Source organism: Anas acuta, chromosome 5 (assembly GCF_963932015.1).
Source record: "Anas acuta chromosome 5, bAnaAcu1.1, whole genome shotgun sequence".
In the NCBI taxonomy this organism is placed as follows: Eukaryota; Metazoa; Chordata; class Aves; order Anseriformes; family Anatidae; genus Anas; species Anas acuta.
The window spans coordinates 56,973,232-56,999,139 of NC_088983.1; the positions used below are offsets into that span (position 1 = coordinate 56,973,232).

At 33.7% G+C, this 25,908-nt stretch overlaps 1 long non-coding RNA gene across 7 annotated transcripts in view; it reads right to left on the bottom strand.

Moving 5' to 3' along the window:
* LOC137857880 (uncharacterized) overlaps positions 1 to 25,908 on the bottom strand; it is a 54,642-nt gene that overhangs the window by 21,770 nt on the left and 6,964 nt on the right. The window contains exons 3-11 of one of the 7 annotated variants that reach the window (XR_011097333.1): positions 23,107 to 23,168; positions 22,748 to 22,792; positions 21,044 to 21,109; positions 19,329 to 19,485; positions 16,472 to 17,073; positions 15,479 to 15,619; positions 13,596 to 13,751; positions 12,135 to 12,217; positions 7,182 to 9,564 (exon numbers count right to left, since the gene is read on the bottom strand). This is a non-coding gene — a long non-coding RNA (uncharacterized lncRNA). Of the gene's footprint in view, positions 1 to 7,181; positions 9,565 to 12,134; positions 12,224 to 13,595; positions 13,752 to 15,478; positions 15,620 to 16,471; positions 17,074 to 19,328; positions 19,486 to 21,043; positions 21,110 to 22,747; positions 22,793 to 23,106; positions 23,169 to 25,908 lie in introns of those variants that run through there. The other 6 variants (XR_011097338.1, XR_011097335.1, XR_011097336.1 and 3 more) reach the window with 6 other exon arrangements.

Below are 25,908 nucleotides of genomic sequence, written 5' to 3' on the forward strand. Positions count from 1 at the left end.
TGTAAGAACATTAGCACTTCAAATTGTGAATGGCGTATAATAGTGTTAGGTATCTCACCAATGTATTTTAAGATCTTATAAGGGAATATTGTATGCATTTCTAGACAGTGATCCTTTTGTTTTGTTTTCTACTTTGCATTGTAGTTATGGCTATGGATAGGAAGTGTTTATGTTGTGGATGCTTAAAAAAGGTTAAAAAATTAAGAGTTCTTTTCTGCTTTAGTGGAAGAATTTGATTGGTTTCATGACTCGTAATATTTTGGATCCCAAGCTGAGAGATCTTACGCAGTTATGGTGTTATTCATGGACAAACTGACTTTTGAACCTTTTGGACATCAAAGAACAAACTTTGGATTATTTTGGAAATGTTTACAATTATTAACGTAACAATTTTAGATTAGTGATAACAGAATCACTGTTAAATTTATCAGATGGCTTACCAAAATTTATTGGTGCAGTAGTTCTATTCTACTGATACCAGAGAAAAAGTAGATGGGTTTCACAAAATACAGATGTTACAGTTCTCTGTATGAGGGGCATACAAAATCTGGATGTTTTCATTTATATCTCTTTTGTTCCTTGTCAAATATAATTCAGTTTTAACTGTGTTCTGCAGTTCTATTTCAGTGTGAGAATGTGACATACTATAATAAAACTGGTAGTTCAGTGCTCACCAGGAAATTAGAATACCTGGGTTCATCTCCCTTCTCCAAATTCTGAGAAATAAGGAGAGCAGATAGTATTTCAACAACAGGGCTGCAAGATAAATTGAATGTACATTCACACCACTCTTAGTCAGTCACCCAGAATGGTACTGATGTGTGGATGTGTTGTGAGACACCCAGTGCAAAAGACAGGCTCTAGAAATAGGTAGGTCAGGATCCCTTGTGAACGTAGGCCTGAGACAGACCAGAGGGAAGTTTGGCAGCATGAAGTCCGCAGGCATCTCCTGACAAAACTGAGATTCTGATGGAGAAGGCTTGGTGCTACATAATTACATCGTGAGGGCACCAAAATAGTGGTTTCAGGAATCTCTTTTGTGCTTGAATGTGGGACTTGTCAAATGGTGACATTGTAATGTGCTGACTCTAGTAATACTAGAAAATTGTGTCTTACTGTTTTTAATGGGTAAATACTGTTAAAATAATTTAGTATCAGTAGGCTCAGGAAAGAGTGACTGCCACAACCTCAGTGAAGAATTATGTTAGTAGGAATAGGGCACCTAAATACTTACAGGTTCTTAGGATCTAAGTGGAAATGAATATAACTTGCAAACAATGATTGAGCCTTATTCGTTTATTCTTCCTCTTCCAGATAAGTAGCTTTTACCCTCAAATGGAAAAAAAAAATAAAAAGGAAAAAAATCACAAAAAATTCTTCCAATAATTACTGAACCCCTGAAGAACAGGATTGCACATGCTTACGCACAAAATCACAATATCTCTTGTGACAGGTATTTGAGTAAAATTTGGAGGAGGAAGAGATCAGCAAGCAAGCTTTTCTTGTATATATTTAAGAGCTAGAAAGGGAAAAATTCTTCACAGGAAAAAGACAAACAAAAATACAAAAACAACTGTCATGGACAAGCAGCCTTTGAGGAAGCAGGTAGGAATTAAGTGTTTTGTTATCTAAGGGTTAGCTGTCTGTCTTAGAAGGATCCTGCTCAAATCACTAACTTGACCTGCAACAAACCCCACAGTATGGGTGAGAGCTAGCTATTTCCTTAGAATTCTGCAATATCCTGGTTCATCACCACTGTTAACCTTTGTGGGGGGAGGCACCTCACTTGACCTCTACCCTTCCAGAACCCTAAATATCAGAGGAAACAACCATTCATTTGGTATTTATACTGATAAGAATACTGCTTTATTCTCCTTTGACATTTATATACAGTTACATTATGGTTGTTCAGATAAATGTCAAATGAAAGGTTTCCAAATATGACATTTTTTAATAGTATGCCTAAAAATGTTGTGGTCAAATGAAGGACTGTGATTCATGTGGCACTTAAAATGGTCTACCTGTCTTCCGCACGCAACTTGTAGGCTAATTCCAGTTAAGCAGAGATCAGAATGGTAGCACCCAAGCAGAAAGGAGAACAGGAACGTTCTCTGCTGAATTAAGCAAGTTGAAGCATAAAACACCATTTTCAATACCAAATTTATTTGTTTGTAGATATTTGATGTTTTGTGGGATTTTGGTTTAGCAAATTTAGTAGAACACAGCAAGATACTAAAATCACCAATACATGTGCACACCTCACTTAAGAGAATACAAAAATTGTGTTGTGTGGTTGAACCACAGTACAACTCTAATCCTAATTATTGTTCTTTATAATATTCTCACTGTCAAGATACTGGGCATCCACGGTTGCCGTGAAGGAATACATAGTTTGAAACCAGCTCATCAGAAAAGGACTTGTGAGAGTGTAGTTGCAGCTACGTTTTTAGTTTTCAAGTATGTTTAGATGTACAAAAGATGATATCTACAGTCACTCCTTAGTGTTGCAACAAAATTGTAAAAATAAAATTAATTGAGAACACTTTTTCTTCTTTACTGATTACCTTTAGTTCAAACACCTTTTTGAAACTAGTCAGAGTATCCTCAAATCAAGTCTGTAGTGGGCAGAAATTTAACTTGAATGATAGAAGGCAGGAAAAGATCTTTCCACTTCACCTGTATCATTCTTCCTGTCTCTTTTTTCCACCTTTTTTTTTATGAGTAATCATATTGTTTTTAATAATACAGAGAAAATTTGCATATTTGAGATGAAGGAACCTCTCCTCTGGACTTATATCCATAAATTTTATTCCAAAGATGCAATTGACATTGTGAGCTCTCAATCTACCTTTTTAACAGCAATGTGTAGTTGATTGTGAGGTTTTGTTGTATTAAGTCTCTGCTTTTTCTCTGTATCTCCATGGAATCGGGTATATAAAGAGAATTATTTCAGCTGTTCATGGGACATTTTATTTAATTATACATACCACCTTTTCCTGGCAGCATGCCTAGAAATATCTCACTATGATTCAAACAATGATCATTACATATCATTAATTCCCTCCATGGAACAAGACAATAAGGAAAGTTCTGGGTAAGCTAGTTTTCATTTTCACCTAGTTCTACATGCTTTTATCTCCTGGAATTCTCTGCTAAAAAGAAAAAGGTCTGCTCACCACTGTCACCTATGTTCCTCCACTGGTGTTATCAGCCATATTCATTAAATGGTCATAGGCCAAAAGTTCAACAATTTAGTCTCTGTATGCAGATTTCTTTATACAGTTGAAACTGGTTTGGGTCCAGTTTTTGTCTGAAACGTGCTGGTCTTTAGGGTTTTGTGCTTGCTTTGGTACCTAACTCTTCCATAGACCCTGAACTTTTCACCATGCGCTGAAGAAGTATAGACACCAAAGAAACTCAAACCTCATGCTATAGAGATAAGAAACTGATGCATAGCTTCAAAAAGGTCACTTCTATGTTGTTTCATGAGGCAAAATGGTATAGCAATCTTGTCTATTACAGTGACTATTTAATCATTTAACATGTTGAAGAGGAAAGTGCAATCGGAATTTGAAAATTTAAACTTGATTTGAAAACAATTATGAATTATAAAAATATAATTCTTTTAATGCAGTCATAGATTTCAGTCTGAATTGATAATACATTGAAACAAGCAATATTCCTTTTACTGATATTTGTAATTTTTTCATGAAAAAGAATTTCACCCATCAAAAAATTTTAATTATATTGGCTGATCATTGCAGATGTGGGCAAGCATAATGTTTAAAGGCAGAAAGAAAACCTGTATATTGTGGACTCGTTTCATCATTTTGATGTGCATGCAGATGAATAATGGGAAAAGTAGAAGGGAGAGAACTAGAAAAATGCTAGAAAGTAAAATGATCAAACCAAGTAATTTAGTATTTGCAAACTGGTATTTCTTGCATATTTATCTTAAAGTGGAGGATATGACAAGGGAAGCAAACAAATCCTAAACCTTTTATTTCATGTTATTTAGCCTGTGATAAATGAAAACGTATCTTGCAATTACAGACTAATCACTGGAAAAGAAATCTGTCATAATTCCAGTACAAAACATTTCCAGTGGGGGCCCTGATCAGTATGACACTTCAAAGAACAGAACAAAACTAGCTTTGTTAAAATAACATTTTTTGAAATTTTAGATGAAGAGTTCTGAACCAGATAGAAGGTTTTGTCTGAGGTTTGTTGGACGTCGAAAGTCTGTGGAAAAGATACAAGCTGAATTTGGATCCAGATCAGACTTAACCATTTTACTGTTGTTCTTTTAATTCCCAGAGCACTCACAGGACTTCCCTAAGGACATGATAATAAGATAAAAACTCAACTGCAAATAATAAGTGTGATTTTCTTAAAAAAGATTATTTCAGTTGTACTAGATGAAACATTTATGTTACTGAACAAGGAATTTAATTATTTGTTCTTAAACACATGGATTTTTTGTATTTTCTAAATCTTGTCTCATTTTGTTGTCACAGAAAAAAAAAAATAGTAATTACCTAAATTTCCTCTTAGGTTCAGATTTTCAGTACCATTTTACCAGTGCTGGCCACAAGAGCTATCATATGGGAACAGACGTGCTCAAACTTCATGACAAATATTTTAATTTTACTAAGCATAATAAATATAGCCATTCTTTTCATCATACAATTAAATAAACATCAGAATTGGAAACACTTGTTTAGTGTTAATTAACATGGTATCTGGGTTGGTACTAATTGTGGTATTCTTTCTTTAGGATAGAAACTATTCCTATGGAAGATGCTCCCCATTGATGACTTGACATTAGCACTGATCCACCATTCAGTTGGATAGTCCCGAAAAACTCTTCAGGAACTCATGGAGGATTTTTTTTTTATTATTATTTTTGAAGCCTATCCAAAGGTAATTAACTTTATCTCATAAAATCATGGTATGAAAATTAATTTTATACATATTTACTTCACCAACATTTCTGTTAGATGACAGATATGAAATTGGCATAGATTTACATAGATTCATATAGTTTACCTAGATTCAGATTGAATATCCTTGCACAGGATTTAACGGGACTAATTAGTTAGATCTCTTAGATATATAACTTTTTGACTATATATCCTTTTTTAATGAAGTATTTCTAAACTTCTGAAATATTACAGAGTAACATACAAAATAACCTGGAAACAGAAAATATGTATATATTGCTTAATTCTATCTAATTCAGCAGGAAAGGAAAGAATAAGAGATATTAAAGTATGAGATTTACTTAACTGAACTGTTCAAAGGTATTCCACAGAACTTAAAAAACATGTTATATGCTTTTTATTTTATTAATCATCCATCCTTATACAAAGAAACCCTTTAAAATGAATGGGAAAAAAATAGTCTGTACTTCTTCCAAAACATGTACTTCAAATGAGGTTAAAAGAAAATAATATACATATATATATTTATCAAAAACATTCCTTATAAATGTCAGAGAGACCAGTCAGAAAAGAATGGTCACTGCCACACTTGGAGTTTTGTTTTTCCATGTCTGGACTAGGTTTGCCTTCTCACCACGAGGAGGAAATTCACATCTGCTGAAGTTTTTGTAGTAATTTATAATTCCAACTGCTAAAATTTGAAACAGACCTCTGTTAAATGAAAAGGCGATGTTAAAAAAAAAAAAAAAAAAAAACTTTATAATGTATTCCATAAGATGGGGGAAGTGTATGGGGGAGAAAAGGGATGTTTATAAGTCATTACAGCCAGAGGATCAGGGAACCCAAATAAAATTATCATGGAGATAAGAGAGGATCTTTATTTCTTACATGTTAAGATCTGTAAGAAGTTACATGGCCAAAATCCCTACTTCTCATTTATAACATTTATATCTGTATTGGAGAATCTGAAGTGAGAAAGCACATTATGGTTTTCTAGTCTGGTCACATTTTAGATGCATTTGGCTTTGGATCTTATTCTGTGTTGGTTTGTTGTTTGTTTGTTTGTTTTCTTTTCTTTGAATCTCCATGATAAAGAACCACTGATCATACATTGGCACCTACTAAACCAAATTATCACATCAGTAGATGAGCAAAACTACCAACAAAAAAGAACATCCAAAGAGACAATCGGAAGGTAGGCAGCTCTAAAATTTGAAATAGGCAACTGGATTGACTAGTTCTGGAAAAAGATAGACCAGATCTGAGGTAGTAGAAATGTGGGTACTTTCACACAAATTATGGAAAATTTTATTAACTAAAATTTGTTGGCATAACATTAATAAAATAATGCCTATATAAACATATAGAGTTTAAATCATATAAAAATGACTGTGTTATAGACGCAATTTATTTAGATAAGGGAGACCATACATTTATTTACAATAATTAGGCTCCAAAAAGACGGGTTGGATAGAAGACAATACATATAGCATGTCGTTCATTTTGAGACTATTCTAGAATAATAAAAACTGTTATTTTGTTGGTAGGAAGAAGCCAAGGTTTATCAGTCACTGCCAGATTGTCAGGGGGAAATTGCATTGTCAAAGTAGAGGAAACAACTACTACAGCATCCGATAGCTCTTTTGTTTTACAGTGGATCCTTTAACATTGATAAAGCTTGAAAGACGTAGTCCATCAAATACTCTCAAAGTTACAGTAATAATTTTGTGAAACCCCAAAAGTAGCAACTGGTTATTTCATTTTCCTTTTTAAGGTCTTCTGCTCAGATGTTTGACATTAAGACTTTAAATTTAGGGATATAAGAGTCTCTTTTAACATAAGGAGTCTCTTTATAACATAAAACTAAAGGAAAACAGATTAGAAAACATTTAAAAGTATAAGTTTAGGAAATACTGTGGGTTCTTTTTATACAATGATGTAAATCATAAGGAAACAAGAATTAGTCATAGCTCTCTCTGATCTCATGGAAATCAGAATCAAGTAATTTGTTGAGAATCCTGAACTCTTAAAGCTGCTTTATTTTGCAACAAAAATGTTACAGACGTATTGCATGGAAGCTGCATTTAATGGAAAGGAGATTGATTCCTAACTGCACTTGTTGCAAGTGAACAGCATCTATTAAAAGATTTTTTTTTTTGCATACTGTAAGCTAAATATTATACTTCTATTCTACATTACATTAGTTGCCATTTATAAAACAAACAGAACAAGACTATATTTACTTAATAAATTATATTTATTTATATTTACACATCATGCTAATTATAAATAGCATTATAATATTAATAAAAGTAAGATATCTGGTATATTTACAAGAGTATTACAAAAAAGGAGTTTGAAGAAATGCTGAAACAAGTAAAAACGTATTACCGAAAAGTTCTTAGCTCCATTAATCTATATTTGAAAACATATTATTTTCTTGTTTATTTATGAATGGTTTGGACTGCTCAGGAAATTTCTAGTGAAACAAAGTTTACATACAATATGTTTAAAATTTTATACTGTTGGTAGCCATTTTTAGCAACCAAGGGAAAACTTTGGGTTTTATTAGGCAAATTGAAGAGACAAAAAATATGTTTTGCCTCAGAAGTTTTCTAATTTTTTTAAAAAACTATTTCTAGAAGAAATTTAGAATTATCAAATTTCCTTGCAGCACATTGTCAGAATGTTTAATTTTGGAAGGAACCATTTTTTTTCTTAAACTTAAAAATCTCTTTTTTTTATGTCAGTTTCTTATTAGACTTCATTTTTTCACATGGTCTACAACTTACATATTTAGGTGTAGTTAAATTTGAAGGTAAGTGTGTACAAGTTTCATATGTCAGAGACTGGGAGTGGAGTCTACCCGTTTGTTTAACAATTTTATACTAGCTAGTGATCAGGACATTCTCCTGACTATGGGAATCTTCGGTTTTTATCCTTGATTTCATATTTTCTCCAGTGAGTCTGTAATGGAAAACACCTTTACAAAGTTAGGAACAAACAGCAGTGTATGTTTATTTCCTTTCAGATTTGCTGTGAACCACACTTCCAGGAGCTGATGTCAGCAAATAAAGAAACTGTGGTTTTAGACTTGAGCATCTAAATTCTCATTATTCCACAGACTGGTAAGTGTTTTACTTAATTTTGCTCTAAGTGCAAAACTACTATATTCAAGCCAAAACATAAGGTGGGCAGAAGAGCAGGAGCTGCTCGCTAAGCCAATTACAAAGAGGCACAGCTCCTGAATTCAAGAAGCAGCAGTAGAGGGGAGAAGAGCTAAAATGAGTTTTCTCTGATGATTGATGAAATATTTATGATGCGTCATTCTCGTAGAGAAGAGGATTATTGGAATATCACAGTACTACTTGGTGTTTCTTGAGAATAATTACTTTTTACCTATTCAGCCCACGTTTGATACTATGTCAGCATAACTCACGTTTCAAGTAAGTTATTCTTTATTAATAGTCATCTTACATCAAGCAGCAGAGGTCTTCAAGCTGCCAAAAACAGTTTCTAACTCTCTATTATTTAAGATTCTTAATTATTTACATTGGACTTGGAAAACAATACAATAACATACAACTGAATTTCAAGATCATAGCTCATAGCCTTTATTTTTAGGAATTTGGCCATACAACAGCCTATACGCAGTACAACCTACTATACTCTGAAATCTGTTTCCTATTACGTTTTATTGTGCTTAGCCTTTTAGCATATGGATTTTGGCGATCTTAAGGAATGCATAATTATGTTATTTTTAGACATACACTGAGGTAGCTTAGTTAATAATTAGATATTCTGAAATTAAATTGGTCTAAAAGATTTTCACAAATCTAATATATGGTAATTTTAAAGAAAGTATAAAAATAGAACATCCTTTACCTCAATTACCTGAATTATCCCCACATTGTGTTAAAAATGTCCTCCTTGTGAATGAAAATTTAACAGTAGGTTTACATTTTCAGCACGTCTAAATTAGTTATCTGGAAAAAGATCACCTGTAGGAAATTGAGTGGTTTTAACTCTTTTGAAATATCACTCTCTGTTGTGATACAAAGTGTGAAAGAATGTCAGTGTTTGAGAAGACATCTGTCTGCAAACCATGAACTGGTGCTGCAGCATCATGAAACAGTAATACATGTACATCATGAAAATCATGTCCCTCTATTAAAGAATCAAATAGAATTTTAAGTCATTGTGGGGAACATTGCAATGCAGTCAACTACCATTCATTGTCTGAACAAATTAATTAACAAATTTTTTGTTATACTTTAGCACTAATTTTAAGCATAAAATTCACTACCTCTCTCCTTTGCTCTATTATTCTCTATTAGTCTTTTCTTTCACAAGAACTTTGGCAATAAATGAATGTTTTCAGCACCTGAAAAATAATGCAATTACAGGAATTTCCTGAGTGGAGCCTGTTTCATTACCTCTGGGAAAAAGCTGCCAGTCAGGGTTGTGACAGGAGTCAGCAGAGTTTGCCATGAGCAACAAGGGAGCAGAAAGTTCAGCTCTTTGGGAAGACTGTTTCTTGCAGCATCACTTCAATATCCACCTTCTTTTAATTTCCGTTAATGAATGCAGCCGTGATGGAAATGTACAGAAAGAGATGGCCCTGCAGTGATGCAGACAGAATATGGTAAGGGCAAATAGCTCTAAGGCAGCAAGAGAGGAAGTCTATTGGGCAAAGTTGCTGTGCTAATTCACCATGGAGCCTAAGATAAAGGGAGGTGGTGGTGGGGAAAGGGTAAAACTGGAAAATTCAAATGAGTTTATAAATATTAAGGAATGCCCAACTTACAAGGTCAAAACACACAACAAGGAATACAAGCTACAAGATAGTGAATTTTAAAGCTTAGTTTTTAATATATTATGTGGGTTTGGGATTCAATTGGACACGCCTTTTGTGCTAGATTTACTGCATTGAACATATGACTGAAATACATGTGTACTATCTAATATGCTGCTTCTCTCAAAACAGTAATTCAAGATGAATCTCATTAAAAACCCTCTTTCTGAACAGACAAACAAAGTGGTAATGTATTTTTAATGAGGCGAGGTGATTTCTCGCTGTGCGAATGTGCAGAGACCTATAAAACTGAAGTTTTTTTTCCACCATGTGAGGATAATCATGAGTGTTTATCAATGCATCATTGTCCTATTTACTGGTGAGACTGACCTAGTGAGCTACATATAAGAACTAGGACTCCTCTTCCAATAAAAAGGTCAGTATTGCCATTTTGAAAAATTGCATTATTTCATTGTTTAAATTGTTATAACGTCATTGTCATAAACTTATATGATCTTATTTGAATTACAGTTTTTGGTTGAATTTGCTTTTGGTTGAATGACTTTTTTTTTCTTTCTTTTTATTTTTTTTATTTTTAACTCTGGCTATCCCGATAATGCTGACAATCACATTGAAGATGGCAGCCATCAGAACTGGGGAGGATTTCCTGAGGTTTCACCATGCTCTGAATAGTTTGACATGGTAGGAAAGAAATCCACAAAACCTTTCCTCTTATGTCAAAGAAGCTTAGAAAATACAGAATTGTTCGCCTAGCAGTTATTATTTTGTTGTATTTTTTATCTTTGTTTTGGAGGGAGATATGGAAAGGATTAAAAAGGAGCAAGAATGGTGTTCTCACAGCACAACATGACTATTTTTAGAAAAACAAACCCAGAAAAAAAAGCTGAAAATGTAATATCTGAAATGCAGCTTCTGACATACAGAAATATCCCCCACCGATTGACAAAAAATAAAAAAAAAAAAAAAAGAAAAAAGAAAAAAGAGAGGAAACAAATTCCCCCAAATCAAAGAATCAAAGTAAATTATGATCTTTAGCCAAACCCATCTGAACCTTTTTGGTTCCATTTAAAAAAGCATTTTGGATACCCTGGGAAATTTCAGTTCTTGACGATGTAATTCAGTCTAAACATATTATTACATATATTATTATATATATTATATATATATTAGATAATTCAGATCATACTAGAATAAGATGATGCCCAAAAATAGATTATACTGTGTATTTGTACATCTTGCTAAGGTATGTGATTTTTTTCCTTACTATTACCTAAATTGATTTCTGACTTTTATGTATTATTACTGTGATTATTACTGTTTGGGGTTTGGCATTTGTTTTCCTTTTAATCTTGATCACAGACCTATTGCAAATTTATTTTCCACTAAATAAATTATATTTATTTCTTATTGTTCTCAATTTTTAATTTATGTTATTCATGGGATTATTACTCGTTATCTAATTTTAGCAAAGCCCTATAATATAAAGCTAATTAATTTTGTTACAAGGCAATAGAAAAAGTTCAGATGTATGTAAAATCTCTGCTTTTGGGTACAGCTATATTATAGGTAGAAAATTTCAAGGAAAAGGCATAGCTTGATCAACAGGCATTTGAATTAATATTTAAATAGCTAATATATATTGCATACAAAAAGACTGGTCTGAGAGAATCTTGGAAACTATTTTCCTTTCGTTTCCCATTTGTTGCAAAACTGCTTCCATAAAATAATGATTAAGTCTAAATTGGACTCCAAGAGGTTGTTAATACCATTTAAATTGCAAGAGTATTTTGTGAATTATTGGCACTTAGTTCTTTCCAGTTGGGACTTGAGGAAACATATTTTTAAAGATCTAAGGCCAACTTGTTAGCTAATCAGTAATAACAAATACTGATCTCAATGTGCACATTCTTGACAAAGACAAGAGAACTGTTTTAAAAGTATTTAATTTCAATGAATGGACATTACAGTTTTGAAGAAAACTGAGCAGTGCCATCTTTTGTTGGCAGAGACTAACTGCAACTTTAAAATGTCAATATTTATATCGGTTCCAATTTTTACGTCACTTCTTTATATCAGAAGATCATTTACTACTAATAAGATGTTTTTCTTATTAAACACAAGAAAGAATGTTCACTGTACCTACTGAATATTTGCTGAGGAAGAAAACACTTCAGGCATGAAGAGTTACCAACAAGAGTCAGGACTAGCAATTCCATTCTATTTGACTGTTTGACTACTATACTTTTATAAATGAAAACACCTCAGGCAAAATCCATAACCTTCTTTTGTTATAATAAAGACAATTTATTCAAATTTGATTTGATAACTGTAGCTGATGTATTTATTTTATTTTATTTTATTTTTTAAGTGCCTACCTGTAACTTATACTGCTGCTGAATCACAGTTTATTTTCCAAGAAGAAAGATCTTGGTCAGAAGGTCTTCATGTTCATTCTGTTCTGTAGCTCAAGAAAGAAAAGAGAAAATAAAAATTGGCAGGGAATGTACATGAAAATACAGGAACTTTTAGTCTCAAATCTTACTTGCTGCATATTATGTCAGCTTAGCAAGGAATGGTGCTTCATGATCACAGAATCACAGAATTTCTAGGTTGGAAGAGACCTCAAGATCATCGAGTCCAACCTCTGACCTAACGCTAACAAGTCCTCCACTAAACCATATCCCTAAGCTCTACATCTAAACGTCTTTTAAAGACTTCCAGGGATGGTGACTCCACCACTTCCCTGGGCAGCCTGATCAAACCAGTTTGTAAGAAGTAGTGAGCTTTCATGGTGTCTTTCAAAACCAGGTGTATTTAAAATTGTTATCAATTCTTCATTTTCCCAAATAGAGACATGTCAGATCCATATCTATGTTTTTGTATGCATAATTTGCTTATACTTACTACTTCATGTTTTAGTTGTTTCTTCACTTATTACTTCATATTTTAGTTGCTTCTGTATTTTATTTTTTTTTTTTTTTAATAACTGGGCAAATTAGAACTTTTAAACCTGCTTATGTCTGTCAGTCTCTTGCTGAAGATGTACAATAGACCACCTATGGGCAACTGTGGTTTGATGACTGTACCTCAATAGGAGTTAAAATATATGTATATGTTTACAGCATGTAATAAACAGGCTTATAATATTCACTGCATTACTTCTGTTTTTCCTTCTCACTATACAGTAGATTCCCACCTGGAAATTCAAGATGGTGGAAGATGCTTATGGCACAAGGAAAAAAGTAAAGATGCCAGATGATACGAACCCTCAGCAATGTGAGTACTGTTCTTGAGTCATCCTTTCACCTGACTATCCCTCCTTACATAACAAAAGATGACTTGAAAGATAACTCAGACATGTAGAACTGTCACTAGCCATCTTAAACTACAGCAGGGAGTGTGAAACCTGAATTTTTCTCTACAGTTGTAGCAGTACAGACTTCTTCATATTCCCCATACAGATGGACCTCACTTTGAACACTGGGTGTATCTGGGGAAGGGCAACCACTATAATCTTACTCTATCCAACCCCCAACATGATATAAGCTCAAGAGACAGTGCTTAAAGCCCCCCCCCCACACACACATACATGTACACACACCACCACCCTGGGAATACCTGTACTATAAATATGTCACTTTGCTTTATAACTAAAATTGTTTTCTAAACCACTCTCAATAGTACAAGATGTCTTTTCCTTTGGCTTCTCTAAATTTAGTTTTCGGCTTACAGTACTTGACCAGACCTTGAGGAATCTGATTTGTTTAGTTCTTAAGTTTTCAAATGGTCCATTTCCTTTAAAACAGGATTGAGATAAAACATTTTTCTTTACTTACATTTTTCATGTTCAGGAAATAAACTGGCTTGTATAAGACAAACAACAAACATTGTCAGATCTCAGTCTATCTGTCAAGATCCCACAGTTAGTAATATTCCATTAGCTGGTATGAAGAGGCTTTGGAAAATGTGTTGAAAGTACCAAACAGCTCATCCTGTAAAAAAAATAAATAGGGAAAGAAGTCAGGATTAAGAAAAGACGCAACCCTCTCCTTCCAGTTACAGGGAATTGTGTGTTTCAGTGGCATCTCTGGTAGTCATGCCTTCCACAAGTCTAAAACTAAGCAGATCAATTTAGAGATTTGTGTATAGTCTAGCTGTGCTAACCCCTGCTTCCTCTACCATATTATCAGCAGCACTGATGGCTTTGGCAAGTCTCTGAATAAGAATTAGACTTATTATATTAGACTTATGTATATATTCAGTGAGGAATGACTCATGTGGTCCTGAACTTAGAAAAGAAGAGAGCATGGCTAAAGACAAACAAACTTCTGTTATTCATCTATGGAATAGCTTACAACTTTATAAAATAAAATCCAAAGTCTAACTTGTGCAATAAAAAGCTCTCTCTATATGTTTTGATAAAAATAATTAGAATCTAAATATAATATATATACATTTAATGCATTAATATCTACAATCAATGGACTTATCATGCAATTTCTTTTCTCAGTTTTACCAACAGGCATGACAATGCCTATATCACAGTTCCAAAAAAAAAAAAAAAAAAACTTCAAAAATCTCATTTGGGTTTACAAATAAATCTATTTGCTCAAAGAGCAAACTCTTAATGAGCATATCCCTATTAATCTGTGTATTGTGTTGACACAAATTTGTTAACAAAGTTTCACATGAAAATTATTAAGCAATTATTTCATTCTGTTTCCTTAGCTTTCTTAGATATGTAAGCCCCCAATTTTAAAAGACATATTTTGAAATTCTTCTTTATTATTTTCATTTTGAAAGTCTTCTTTATGTAACCTCTCTTAGAGACTTGGCTACAACAATGCTTTTATGCATATTAGCACACCATTACACATTAACAGCACGTACAAATATCATTATTTGTTTACTCCGGGTATAGTAGTATCACTTACCACAGAAGCACTTATCTAAGCAATTTTTGCATGACGTTTTGGAGGTGGTATTGTTTTTTGACCTAATAATATAATGACATTTGAGCAATTGATAAAGGAAGGGCACAGTGGTTCTGCCCCAGTTAAGGGTACAATCAGTTGTCAACTGGTACAAAAAAGGTAAGTTCATGCACTGAATTCACTATCAGCTGCATTTATAGATCAGGAAGAATTACTTTTCCCTTCTATAAAAAAAAATGAAAGTTCTAGAAAAATTGTGCATGATAAGTGGTGAGAAAGAAAGTAGCTGGGCGGCTTCTCAGAAGTAATGCTCAAATTTAGGGTGAGAACAGTGATGATCTTCCTGGGTAAGAAGGACTCTGACTTCTCTACTCAGTTCAGTTTTTCATGCAACAAAGTTTAAATTACAATGTCCAGCTCTTGAGTATTAAAAGTCAATTTAATTAAGATGTGTTTTTTATTTAGAAAGCATGATTTTGGAAATTTGAATGTGATGATCTTCTTACGGGCAATGCAAAAAATCCATTATAAAATCAAGTAAATAAGCAATACAAATCACTGGATCAACAATCAATATATTTCCTTCAATGATCGGGATTTTCAAACTATTCCCCTATATACTGCAGAATGGCAGAGAGCTATCTGCTGCTGGAAGTGACATTGCTAGATTTGAGAATCCTGGCATATCCTAGAGTGTTATAGTTAACTCATGATCTTGCACTTCCCTTACTAAGTTCTGCTTCCCAAGTAATTAGGTGGTATCTACTTAGATGCAGCAGACTAACCTCTGTTTCACGCATTCGTGCCTCATTTCCTCATTTAATGCTCTTTTCAGTCTTGTTATTTATTTTCTTTAATATTACATTTCCAGCTCTACAGCCAGATGAGTCACACTCATTGCCATCCACAGCAGCACTCTCCAAGGCCTGTGAAACAATAAGGTAATTTATAAAAGCTTTTCCACTGAAGAATACAGTCAGAGAAGCTAACCTTTATTTTAGTGGCACTTGAATTAGGACAAAGTTCCATTCAGAAAAGATGGTTCATAATAAAATATAGAGGAACATAACGTATTTTATATTATTTTCAGAAAAAAAAAAAAAAAAAAAAAGAAAAGAGTCCTAATACCACAACCGCAACATACCAGGACAGTGGTGTGAGAGACAGTGGTTTATGTTCACATTTTTCTCATTCAGAAACATTAAAAAGTAAAAATAGAATGAGATTTCAGAGCCCTTTTCTTCTTTGCCATAGAAAAACAAAGATCAAGTTCTCAGAAATTTCTATATTAAATATAGAATAACTGATTTATTTCTTCACAGCAGGAGAGTAATTTCTCATTTCAAAATATTGTTTCCTCTGAATTGTATATTGTTCCCTGTTCTGGCATCATTATATGCCTACAATCATTACATATTACAATTAGAATTCGGGATAAGAAAGTAATTGTTACTTTCCTGAAGGTGACATTATAATGCCTATGGGATAAAAGGAGGTAATCGCTGCTAACATAGCAGAAATCACTTTAGGTGTGAGTAAAGATACCCAGAACCAAAACAAAGAAGGATCTATTTACTGACAAAATATGGGAAAAATCCTATAGTCTTCCAGTGAATGAAACTCTAATTGTTCCAGTTACATCAACAGATACTTGACCCTTGAAAGTACAGTACATATTTTTTTCTGTCATTTCTGTCAAACAAGTCTCTGTTTAGTGATGATGATAGAAATATACACAATGAGGAGATGGAAAAACAGTTACATGTATTATTACTTACTCTCTTTTCTAAGGTAGGTAACTCTATTGACTTCAGTGGAATTACATCAATAAATGATATGGTTTAGTGCAGGACTTGTTAGTGTTAGGTCAGAAGTTGGACTTGAGTTGGAGTTGGAAGTGATCTTGGAGGTCTCTTCGAACCTAGATGATTCTGTGATACAATAGTTGATAATGTTTATCTGTACTTACATTACCGAAGCTGTTCCGTAAGACTTAAGCTAACTTCATGATGTTGACCTCCTTTAGTAGTTCATAAAAATTACCTGCTGAGGACATTCAGTCAAATATTCACCAAAGCACAAGTCAGAATACAGCACTGCCAACTTCAATGGAACAGTGCTATTTCTACAGGCAGAGCATTATGGTCTGTCATATTTATTTCTCCAGGTCCCTAAAGCATGAGTAGTGCTATCTACAGTTGTTGATACAAATACTTAAGTATTAAAGTAAGTATTTTCACCTTAAGATATCTCTTAGTTTACCAGGAAGAGAGAAAATATTTAATAACATATGCATACAAAATACAAGATCTAATTTTCTGTACCTCATGAATACACTTACTTGACTTGGGTTCAGGATGAAAAATGCAGATAAATTTTGCTGAAATGAAGAAAACGTTAGTTATGTGTTTGTTTGTTTGTTTTAATTTTTATTTTATTTTTTTGTTAAGCCAAAATAAGACACCCTTACATGATAGAGGAGCTGGAAATGCTATTAAGGAATCAGACTCCCACACCTCATCTGAAGCTCACAACATACCTAAAATGAGAGTACTTAGACAACAAAAAGTAAACTTACACAAAATAACCAACAGAATTACATTCTGGAGTTTATGTCACTGTAAAGAATATGGCATTCCCACTTTAAGAATATTTACTTAAAAATTAAACAAGTGTTATTTTGGTATGTTTAATTATTCTATTTGAATATTTGCTAGTTAAAAAAAAAAAATCACAAGTATAATTTCAATACCAATTAGATATATTAAAAAAAAATCATAGCATAAAATTTCATGCATGCAGAAGATGATGAAGGGAGCATGCATTTTAGACCACCTTAAAAATCTGCTATTCTTTTCTTATAAAATGTACCATGAAGTTTATATAAAGAAGTTTAATTAAAATAGTTTATCACAACTGAGTATTTCTGAAGACTTAGTGGCTTGTTGCAGGTCTCCATAAAAGTCTCACATACAATTTTTAATCTTCCTGTATAGAAAACATTATATATCTGTAATCTTCTATAAAAAACACAAATGTCTTTGTATATTGGCATTGTTAGGAGAGTCCTATACAGCAATACATTCTGTAATTTTCCCTAGAGCTGAAACCTCTTTCAAGTGAACATGAGTCAGGCATACTTTTGAGACTAATGTTACAAAGTTGTAAATGCTGCTTACCATTCCCATGAATATTGCTTTTTGGAGTCAGTATATCAAGTGTCAGAAATGATCATAGAATCATAGAATATCCCGAGTTGGAAGGGACCCTTAAGTATCATCAAGTCCAACTCTTGACACCGCACAGGTCTACCCAAAAGTTCAGACCATGTGACTAAGTGCACAGTCCAATCTCTTAAATTCAGACAGGCTCGGTGCAGTGACCACTTCCCTGGGGAGCCTGTTCCAGTGTGCAACCACCCTCTCTGTGAAGAACCCCCTCCTGATGTCAAGCCTAAATTTCCCCTGCCTCAGCCTAACCCCGTTCCTGCGGGTCCTGTCGCTGGTGTTAATGGAGAAAAGGTCTCCTGCCTCTCGACACCCCCTTACGAGGAAGTTGTAGACTGTGATGAGGTCTCCCCTCAGCCTCCTCTTCTCCAGGCTGAACAGGCCCAGTGCCCTCAGCCGTTCCTCGTACGTGAAATCTCGTTTGTAAGCACAGTGGTATTTTCAAAGACATTGCTATATGTTGTCTTGCTAACTTTGAAAAGAAATGAATACTTAGGCTGACAAGTGAAACAAAGGTTGCACAAAACAAATACACGAAATTGATTATGTCTTTCATAAAGATTTAACTATGGGCCCAGAGTCAAAGCTCATTGGCACGTTTTGATCTAGAATAATTTTATGTTAATATTTAAGTACTTAAATTCAATCGCAAGCCTGTTTATTGAAGTGCTAACACTAGAGGGTTTGATTTTGAGCAGCTCTGATGATAGTTGAGACCTCTTTTCAACTTGAACAGTCTGTCCTATTATAATAGAGTCTATTAAAAAAATAATTGTGTGCTTAGAAATTAAGATTTATTTATTTTTATATGACTTGGATTAGCACCTACCGGACTGTTTTGTAGGGGAAAATAATATTTGATAAAACAACAAATTCAAACAAAAAAAATCAGCTCTTCTGGAGTCATTAAAAATATCAGTAGGTTGGGATATTTATTCTTCTTTTTTTTTTTTTTTTTAAGTTATTATATGATTAAAACTAACAATTATCTGAAATAAAGGAGAATACATCTGAAATAAAAAAGATTATTTCAAAGTAGTTTATTAATTAGAATAGGGAAATTTTGAAGCACTGAAAAATGGAAGGCCATTGTATTTCATTATAATAATGTTAACTTATTATTGCTGATGGGGTGGAATAACTCATCAGTTACTAAATAAACTCAGTTTGTTTCTGTTCTGAGCACCATGCTTGAGTGCCATTGTGAAAATAAAGGTTGTACCTGACATTTGGAATAAATATCTACCACATGTTGCTCTCAATAGAGAAGTAAGCCCTCTGTGTAAAACTGTATCCATGTGCTAGGAGTCAATATGATTGTTTTAGTAATTAAACACTTAATCAGAAGCAGGAGAGAGCATAAGGTGGCACAAAAAGAATAAATCTGAATTGAACACAAATCCTTTACCTCTTTCTGCATATACAATTACCTTTCCTGGAGAAGCTTTCTTCTTATTGATATTAACATTCATATCAGGTCAGGATTCATAAATGTACGTCTTCTTGGGGCAGATGCTGCCTCAGATTTGTGATAGTTTTGCTCATTTTTTCAATGCTAAATATACCTAAAATCACAACAACAAAAAAGCTGTATGATAATCTTTCCAAATTGTTCATGTTTCAAAACAGTGTGATCAAATGTGATAGGATTACTGTTTCATAGAAATCCCTATAATATTCTTGAAAATATTAGCAACCTTCATTGAATGGGTGAATATACAGAGCTGATTTGTTATGTTCTAAGCAACTTTTTTTTTTTTTTTAAGGTTTTGATATATAAGCCTGGGATTTCCAAAGTTGTCTATGTTTAGAGTTTTTTAAATCACTTGTCCTGTATGCCCTTATGCCTTATATACTATTACTAGTTTGTGCTTAATGAATGTTACATGAAGGGCTGTTAGGAAGTTGTGCTGTAGGGAAAGACTATTTTGAGTCATGAACAGTGCTGAACTGTAGACTCATTAATCTGATTAAAAGCACAGCTCGTTATAGCACAGCTGGTTACACAATTTTTAAATAATACAGGTTGTATGAGATCTAATTAATTGTAGTTATTGTGACTTGTATTTATTTTTATAATATTTTTCTCCTAAACTGCTGTTATTTTCATATCATTTCCATCATAAAATTTGCCACTGGCCATGCATGTGCAACTGCTGCACGTTTGCAAAACTATCCTTCTAATACACTGTAGGTATTTTATTTGAGTTTTTAGCTTTTCGGCATGGCTTGGAATTATATAAGTCCCTCTAAAGACAAATATATTGCACAGCTTCAGTGCTTGGCAATTCTTTGCATCTGTTTTTAAAAATAGTTGCTCAAAAGTACTGCTAATATAGAAGCTTATAAGAATTTAAATAATGCTTTGAAAGAAACTTCCTCTTATTGTTAAAGTTCAAACAGTATACAGTTAACAGCAACTATCTACTGAAAAACTGCTTTCATGCAACTTCTCCTCATCCTAGTGGACAGAGCCATTCAGGTCACAGTGACAAGATTATTCTTTCCATGTAGGTATGTTCAGTATTACATACCAAGGGGCAATTACTAATAAATAAAATATTACTCTGAATCACCTCAATAAATACCAAGTCTGTACATAGCAAATGAACAGTAATAAATAAAATATGACAAGGAAACTACAATGTTGATAGAAAAAAATGTACAGCAAAAGGAAAAACATTAACACAGCAAAGCCAACTCAGTTAAAAGCTTTTGTTCGTACCATCCTTAGATGAACTGTCAAACGTCATTTTTCGTAAGAACATATGATGATTCAAGTCATATCCAATCTACTGTCTCTAGTGAATGCAGAAAGTTGATCTGTGTCATAAAAGATGCAGGAAACATCCTGGAATGTGACTCTATGTGGAGAGAACACTAAAGAATTTTCCTTCAAGACCTAAGATTTCATATTTGCAGAGCCCTTGCTGACAGGCTATATTTGATTTGACTTGTCTAGAAAGCTTGTCTGAATCTCACATACTGTACTCTGATTGTGCAAAGAACTGCTTCATAACTCAATTATAGTTCACTAGGAACTAGCATTTACTAATAAGGCACTGTGAATGACAGACAAATTCTTAGAATTCGGTTGGACTTCTCTCTCATAGAGAAACATACCTTTTTAGAGAAGACAAACGTTGTTTCAAAGCTTTCTACATTTTCCAGGCACTGCAGTAATGTACCCTGAAGGTCAAATATGAAAGAATAATTTAGTGAGATTTTTACTGTCTGTGTTTTTACTTTCAATCAAATTCTGAAGATTTACACAGACAAACTTCTGCTAGGGTTGAATAAGAACCTATCAAGCAAAACCAAAAACAAACAAACAATAAAACCACAAATCATACTAAGTCTGGAGGAGCTTAAATAGAGAGTAAAAATCAATGATTAGTTTTTCTTTTTCAGAACATGAAATTTACTTCAATGGATTCATCTCAAACATGCCAGACAGGAATTAGTTAACCAAAGGAAACTTAGTTCTCTGGAAAGTGACTATTAGGCTATTATGCCAGCTAAGAAGCTATCAGGACTGTTCACCCAGGACTTTCTTGTGAAACGTGATAAACTCTTTTTTCAAAAAAACATGAGCCATACTTTCCTTCTCTAGGTACTCAGGTCCCAAGAAAAACACATGCAAGAGAGAGTTAATGCATCATTCTGGGATTGTTCTATTTCAGGATATCTCAGCAAACAGACATGCTTTTATCTGAGCAGTACACAATTTACACACACACAAAAAAAGCGAAAATCTTACCAAATAATGTATGAGAAATGTGTCATATGGCATAGTAAGGCAAAAAAAAATACTCAAAAATATCTAAACAAGGAAGTACATTCACATAGAAACAGATCCATCCAAATTATGTGGCTGAAAATCATTTTGAATCTAAGGTGGTACACTAATTAACCATTATAATTCAACACAGGGTTACATATTCCTCTATCCTGTCTCACAACATGCTGTTGAACCTTAACCCAAATTGACTTGCACCTTGCTTTGACATTGTCATGGTCCTTTCATCTACTAAATTTCTCTATATTTTATGATGACAAAATTTGGTCTTCAAATGAGGATGAGCTAAACAGGCAAGGTTTGAAAGATTTGTACTTACATGAATCTTTGAGCTGAGAAGCATTCAAAGGCATGCACAAGACTGACCAAGTAATTAGTATTTGAAAATGTTTGTATTTCTGAAGTCTTTTATTAGCTGTTTCAATACACCGCTATAAAAAAAATTAACTCCCACAATTTTTCTAAAACAACAAAAACATCGAAAATCAAAAAACCAATCATGAAAGAAAAAAAAGCTTTTTTGTTTTGTTTTTTAATCTTATTAAACATGATAATCTCTAATAGACATGGTAATCTCTCAATTATTTAGTGCCTTTATTGTAAACAGATCTAGTCTATGAAACAATAAATTACAATACCATGGAATGGTTTCAGTAGTAGGCCCTTTAATTGTATGGTCCATGAGATTTACAAATCTGTAAAGCATCATGAGGTCTGTAATTATACTTAAAATTAACTGGACAGATTTTACAAGTAGTTTTATATTTGCTCCTGTGTGCTCAGCTGGCAAACATACCAAGCTGCTCAACAGTTGCTTTTCCTTAAGCAGATTTTAATGATTTTTTCCCTGCTTTTAGTATACTCAGTAGGAATCACAGTCAAGTTCTTCATGTAACTAACATAAGATTTGGCTGTTCACTACTGTGTGTAGATTTGTAAGTAATAACTTATGAACTTGATTAGCAACATGGCAGTTTTGGCCAATTTTACTGACAAATGAAAAAGAATTTTTCCTTCATCAATCTTACCTTGTACTAGTATGATATGGTTCCCAGCTCCAAGAACATCACTCTCTAAAGAACAAAAGCCAACTAAATGAGGATTGTAGGCCTAATTTAGAGGACACCTAATAGCATAATACTCCTTTAACATCCCTGACCAGTAAACAAAACAGTGTTTTTCACCCATCACTCAAACAGACACAGGATTTACCCCAGGAAAACAAACAAACAAATGTAATTTCACTGTACTGTAGCAAGTAACAGGAAAATAAACAGTTTATTGACTGCTAAATAACTTGTAAAAAAGTTCTAGAAGACAGCAATTTTGTAGCTAAAACCTACTACAAGTTAGTTATTGAATTACAGAAGATCACTTTTAACTATACCTGTTGTGGTCCTGACTGTTTCTCAGTAGAAGCTTGGACTTCTTTTTCATTCTTTTCTTCTCCTGAAAAATGTAAAGTAGCAATCAGAACATAAAAGATTTCATTTAAGTGAAACTTCAAAGTGTCAGTGTGGAAAAAAACAAAACAATAAAAAAAAATGCTTCAATTAGATTATTGGTTTTTTTAGCAAAGTTAGCATATCAAGAGAAAAAAAAAAAGGCTGTTGAGAAATGCACCATTGAGGCAAAAACATTCCAAGAGGAAATCTCACAAATGGAAGGAATTTTGAAAGACGATTAACTGTTTTTGAGCTAAAATATTTAGTTGAGCTGGAGTTGGCTGTGCTTACTTGGGACTTACAAAGAGAAAACTGTCTGGGATCAAAGAAACTTGGCTCCATATTTTTTATAGACTGAGCTTGTTTGGGGTGGGGCAGGGTTGTTTGTGCAGTATAGCTTAGCCCAGCTACTTCCTTCTGACCAAACTACAGAGTACATCTTAGAACAGATGCAGAATTGTTTTGGAAAGCGATAGATGGCATATAGCAGCCACAAGTATCTGCCTTCACTGCAGTTTTACCTTCCCAGGTAATGGCAGAATTTGCTTCATGATCTCTGATTATAATTCTACCAATAATCATGAGTTTTTTATAGAAAATGTTTACACATGAAAATTCAGAACTACAAGAAATACATTTTTTCTTCCTAAGGAAATGACAAAGTAGCTAATGTTAATAGAAGCAGCATACAAACTTTTGGGAGCAGTGTTTTCTTTGGACAGCTTATTTACATAGAGCTTAAGATAAATTGTAAAGTAAAAGAAAGATATAAATAACATATATTTGTTTTCCATATAGTATTTCCATATGTTTTCCATATAGCATTTTTCCTTCCAGAGTTATCTCTGGCCTTTTCAGTATTATCAGACTTTACTTTGTGGCAAAAGAAGAACCTTGTAACCAAAGACACCAGAGAATTCTACTTTCTGGGTACATGCAGAGCCTCTATTTAAAGTCTCATACAAAAGGTTTCTATAGAAACATGAAGGGCTTAGCCAACCAATGCTACAAAGCTGAACCCTGAGCCACCGCCCACTTCCCCCCCCCCCCCAAAAAAAAAAAATCTGTCCTGAAGTCTTTGATGAGGATCTCTGTCATGCTTCAGCTTACCATCTTAATATATGAAGTTATACCTTACATTAGTGTATTTAATTTTGAAAATAACACATTCTGGTAACTATTAAAAACATGGGTTTAAACTCAGGTCCTTAGCTGATCCCAAAGCTAGTGAATTGAAAATTAACTCTGATATCCTTCTTGGCATATTCTATCTCCTAAGGGATGTATATGAGATTTTTTTTAAAGCTGTTTGTCCTATATATAGTTATGTTCCAAATTGTTACTCACTAAAAGAGCAAGTATTTTTGGTTCCTTCTGAAAGTCATATTTCCATAGTGATGCCAAGCTGACAGAAATATGCAATACATCATGATAACTGAAAATTAACTCACTATCACAGATATTGCTCCCAGATACCATTTAAAACCTGGCCTAGAAAATATTGTATTGCTGCAAAAATCATTTTTTTCTGAACCTTATTTGAATATATATTCTATATAACTTCAGTGTTCAGAATTTTAACTGCGAGACTCCAGATTATTTTAGGACCAAAAAAAAAAAAAAAAAAAGTAGTCTGTCTTGCCAATACCTCACAGTCTCAATAGCTTGTTTCCCAGGGAAGTCAGCTGAAATAAATGTGAATGCATATTAGTAGGGAAAAAAAACACTCCCCAAAGTATCTGTTTTTCTGTAGGATGCACCTATCCTGCTATACAAAATAGGGACAGGGAGTAAATGCAAGCATTTGTTCTTCTTAATTTTCAGCTTGTTCCCTGATTTTTTTTTTTCTGGCTTGTCTGAACTAGCTGAACTAATCTAATTCTAATCTTAGATTCTGAACTAATTCTAAGTTCAGAATCTAAGGCTAAACTAGGAGGAACAGCTCATCTCAGGGTCAGCTCCTGAAGAGCAGCTTGGATGAGGCTGTGCTAGGTTTGGCTTTCTCTTTGCTTTATAGAGACATGTTTCCTAACACTTTGGCAGCACTGCACAGTCCTCCAGGAGTCCTCCCAGAAGCCTCCCATCCCTCATCTCTGCAGCATGTCTCTCCGTCATGCTCGTTTTCATGCTACAAGCCCGACAATTGGTGGACTGCAACGCAGCTTTCTTACTGCTTCAGAGGCTTTGAGCTGACAAAATACGCAGAGGCATCACATGGACCAGTCACCAAATAACAGGGATATAGCTTGTCAAATTTTGACAGGGATACTCCCAAGCAATGCAGATAACAAGGCAGTCTGCTTGACAGCAATATAGGTGTACTCTTAAATGAGATAATTCTATCCTCATCCAACACCTGGCTAGATCAAGTAATCCCTGCATTTTCAAGGCTTTAGAAATATTCTACTGTACCCAGAAATTATCAGAGGTGTCTGAATTTACATCCCACATTAATCATAGGGGCTATCCCACTATGAAATTTAAAATCCTGTTTTTTACTCAAATGTAGCTCCTAATGAACCTATGTAGTCTAGACAACTGTACTCTAGGGCTTGTTTTGTCAGCCTAGCAGTAACTGAGGAATAGGAGATCGTTGTACTTTTGAAAACAAGCAGCTGCCCTATCCTACCCAGTCATAGACAATGAACAGCCACTAAAAGGTCATCATTTCAGAGGCAAAATTTCTCTGTATTCATCTCCCAGAATGTTCATAAATGTTCATAGTATGTTTGCTGTTAGGGCTA